Consider the following 4,783-nt stretch of genomic DNA (forward strand, 5'->3'; position numbering starts at 1 on the left):
TGACTTTTGTCATATCAATATAATCGATTTCAATATCTTATTGTTCCGACTTTCGATACGAAAGTAACGGAATATTTGTGCTCGGGGTGGGTTTTTTTCTTCAGACAAATTTCGACTTTTTAACTAGCCATTTTTGACGGATTTTTTTTATATCATTCGAAAGCCATTGTTGTCCTGAGCTTAAATTCGAAAAGATATTTCACCTGTGATCATTTTGCGTAAATTTATGAGGGTTTAAAGATTGCCATTTTGGCCATTTTGACTAATTTGGGACTATTAACGCGCGATATAATTTGCGCTATTAACGCGTAAGCGGAGATTTAATCCGTTTTATAAATCGTTCCAAATTGGTTGAACGAAGCTTATTTGCCGTACTTGATTTGTTACAAGAAACGAAATCTATCTTTTTGTACTTTATATGGCTTGTGGGGGGATGATTTTTATAAAAAAAGTTTCGAATTTAAAAAAATTTTAATTTTATAAATTTTTTATGTTATTACTGCTGCTCCATAAACCTTAAAAGGCAGTCGGAACATTCAGGGCTTCGCCCTGATACGAGCAGTCTTGTTTGTATTGTAATCCTTCTTGTTTGGAAGTTTTTCTGAATTATTCAAACCAAGTGAAGTGTTATCATAATTTATCAGTTGCTTTTGGGTTAATACACGTTACATCAGGTAAAAACAAATTCTCATAAAAACTTTAGAAAACTTCTCATAAAATCCTATCTTACCCCACCTCTCTTTTGCCCTCCTCCGCCTACTAATCCTCGTTTACATCCCAAAGTTTACACGCATCCTCCGCACCGGAGTTCCATATATAATAATCGATTATATTGAATTTCCGTATAGTCTGTCTCAATAAACTTCGATAATAACCGATTATAATCGATTAAAAATGGATTATAAGGAAACTATTTTTCTAATAATAAAAAATACGAATATAATAGATTATATTCGATTATTTTTGAAAGAAAATGAAACTTTTTTTCGAGGTAAAATAATCCATATTTAATTGATTATGATCGATTATAATGGAATTTTTCGAGGGGTTATTCATGAAAATTACAATTTTGTTCAAAATTATCTCATTTCCTGTTTAGTGCAATTGCTACGTATTACGTTTCATAAAATGTTACATTTCAGAATAAAACTTATATATGTTTTGTCTCTACTGTTTTAATTCATCACAGTTTAACTAACACTTCATTTCACTGTTTTTTTAACCACAACCCCCCTTTTTTTGTCTCTACTTGATCCCCCAGCTTACATTTTTTTTGTCTCGCTGTAATTCCACATCTCTTTCAACTTTAAGAGGAGGAGCGGCTTAGCGCATTTATATAATAGTGATTAGGTTTAAATTTCTAGTAGGTTGTGAGTATAGCGGATTATGTTAAAAATTTTGCAAATAATTTAAAATTCGATTTTAATGAAATATAACCCATTATAAAGGATTCTGATCGATTGTGTGTTGACGGAAGTAACCGATTAAAACTACCCCGTACCAAAGACCATGATTAATTTCATGTATGATCACTGTAAGTGCATTTCTAAAAATATTGCATTGGTGTACATGTCTGCTTTATATCTGGTCAGACTTGTTAAGTTAGTAAATGCATGGCGGGAGAATGTGCATGAAAAGTTAGACATTGTTCAGACTTGGACCAGACGTGTTTGAAAACAGAAGATAAAATAATTTGATTTCTCCTTTCCTCAAACTTTCTCTTAGTACTAATTTTCTTTTTAACAGATTTAGAAAGTTCTACGAGTTGCTTTCATTGATTCATTGTTTATTTTTTATTTTTCTCCATTCCTTTACGGATTCTAAGCAAATTTGTGTTGAGTTTCGGTGTCCATTGTGACTTAAATTTTTTATGATTTATTATTTAGTTTTCTCAAACGATGCTTGCACAGAAGCGGCATAACTATGCTTTAGAAGTGAGCAATCAAAAACAAAATATGCAACTGGTCTGCATCATACCTGATAAAATCATGTCAGTTTTCTGGTCTTACATGGAATTATAGTATTAATTTAACACGGGTCACCAATTTCAATTTTTCAAAAATTTGTCAAAATAGATAAATGACAATCAGTTATAATAACTAGAAATTAAAATCACTTTTCAATCATCAACACTTAGAAATGAATAAATTTGGCAAATCCAAGCAGATAGTCAAAAACTATCACATTCTGATAATTATCTAAAAGTCCAGATCGGAGCCTGTAACACAGTTTAGGTTCACACGAAATGGAGGAACATTTAATAGTATCGCATCTTCCGATATTCAAAAATTCTATTTATGAGCTGATATAAATTGATATAAAAAATATCGTTTCTATTTCTCTCTCTCTCCTTTTCTCTCCTCAGTGAATAACGATGTATATGATTGATGATTGAATACTTTGTCGCTTCGTGTTTCAGTTCATTCAAATTTTTCACGGTTAAATTAAAGAGGTCAGAACGTCAAAACTTGCTTAAGAGTGATTAACGTTTTCTGTTGTTGGCATTTGTTTTTTTTTAAATTTGCAAAAAACGATTTGCACTTTCAATCAGGTTTTTGCCTGTTTTATTGCTGAATTTTCAAACTAAAAAATCAACATACATTTTTTGATATTCCAAAGATAATAACTCTAACAAAATCAGTAATCTTGAGAAGAATTTCGCATTTCTATTTTTTTCATGGTCAAAACTGTCAACTGCTGTTAAAATCAACCAACTTGTAGAAACTGATCACCAAATTAGTCAATCACTGACAAGACTCGAGCCTACATATCTTCGAGCTAGTAGGAACTCTAAAGTACGTACACTGCTGAAACCAAGTTTAGTTTTTGTTGAAAAACGTAAGAAAATAGTCACCAAATTAAATGGAGGAAAGTGAGTTTTTTTTATTAATGGAAGAGACTGCAGCCCTTTTTTAAATCATCGTTCAACTATTTTGCTTTACCTGAAGGTCTCGTGATCACAGTTTTTGTTTTCATCACAGCTCAGTTCCAAAAAAAAGCAATAAACATTCTTCAATCCGGGTTAATTAGCAAATGACATACTCGTTATATTAAAGCGTTAGCGGCTATTCAATTCAACCATTACAAAAACCAAATTGTCTCGATACGAGCTCTATGGTTTTAATATTAGACCACAAGATATTAAACAGATGAGTTCCCGCATCCAAATTTAGGCGTAAGTAATGATTATAACGGATTATTATGATGATTTTAATTACTAAATTTAGGTGTTTAAGGGATTTATAATTGATTATAATAGTGATATTTTCCAAGAGATTATAATCCCTTATAATCGATTATAATTGGTTATAGTTCTTACTAAAAACCCTAAAAATCAATTATAATCGATTATAATTGATTATAATCGATTATAATCTCTTGTTTTGCCAAAACGTTCCCCATACTCGAATTATATGTTATGGGATATTATTTTTGTGTCAATAACAAAATCTCTAAAAGAGAGAACTCTTGAACACTTTGGTTCATCTGAACACAAAGTTTTACCACGAATTAAAAGTTTTATACAGATCCTTTCATTTTAGTGGAAAGGTTCCCGCGGTAGATGAAAAATAATTTTTCCGAATCAATCATGAAATTAAATCAACTTGCTGATGTTTTGTTTAAAAAAGCTTAAAATATGCATCACAAAACAAATTTAATGGGGAAGAAGTGAAAAAAAAACTTATAAATTTGACTTAATTGGAAAACTTTAAAAATATTTTTCTCATTTTTCATAGGAATCAACGTCCACAAAAAGCATAAAATATAAGCAATTTAGATGCAACTTCGAAGACAAAAATGACCAAACAAAAGGGATTATAATGGATTTTTGTGTTTTGTGTAAAACTAATGAAATTGAAATTTGAATAAAAATAATGGTTTATAATCAATTATAATCGATTATAATTGTATCGAAAAATAGACGAATAAATAATCGATTATAATCGATTATAATGGATTATAAGTAATTATAATTTGATTCTAAAAAGAGGGATTATAATTGATTAATAAAAGATTAAAATTGATTGTTTCTCAGTTTTAGTAAGACTGGTACTAAAATCGTAAAGTAATCGATTATTAACGCTTGAAACTTAAAGCGGGTTTGTTCCATATAAAGTATAATGTGTATTCGGTGAAGTGATAAAACCAGTCGAAAATATCCAAATCACTTGTTTCTGTCCTGAACATTTTATCAGTTTTTCTAAAATTAAAAAAGTATAGGGCAATGAAATGAGCGGTCTTGTTCTATAAGTATCTAATTTTATTCAATTCGAGGCCATTAGCGGTTGAGTAAGCTTTGCACAATTCTGGATGTTCTCATTATTGTTGTGTTTTTGAAAAATTCAAGGTTTTATTACCAATATGGTATATTTTTGTCTGATTAGTTGAAGTTACCTGATAGTTGTATTTTTAAATCTTATGTATAACATTGTTCTGATTTTGGATTTTACCTAAAAAAATCGAAAAAACAACTGCGATTAAAAGTTTTGTCAAATAAAACAGACTGATTGCATCATTACTGAAAATTGATGCTCACGACTGCCCTTCATCTATCTTAAGTAATTCCTGGTGAAAAAAAAGTAAGACAAGAAATTTTTATCGTTTATCTTAAAGATTCTACCACTCCTCGATTATAAAATTTTCCTCTTCTATGGCAAAATTTCTGGACTCATGAAATTGTCGTACTTGATTTTTCAAAATTTATGCATAGTAAATAGAAAATTGATGATTTGAAACATTTTTTGGCACATTTATTCAAATTTAAATTCAATTATCAGTGTTT

The sequence above is a fragment of the Symsagittifera roscoffensis genome, chromosome 10 (genome assembly GCF_963678635.1).
Source record: "Symsagittifera roscoffensis chromosome 10, txSymRosc1.1, whole genome shotgun sequence".
Taxonomy (NCBI): Eukaryota; Metazoa; Xenacoelomorpha; order Acoela; family Convolutidae; genus Symsagittifera; species Symsagittifera roscoffensis.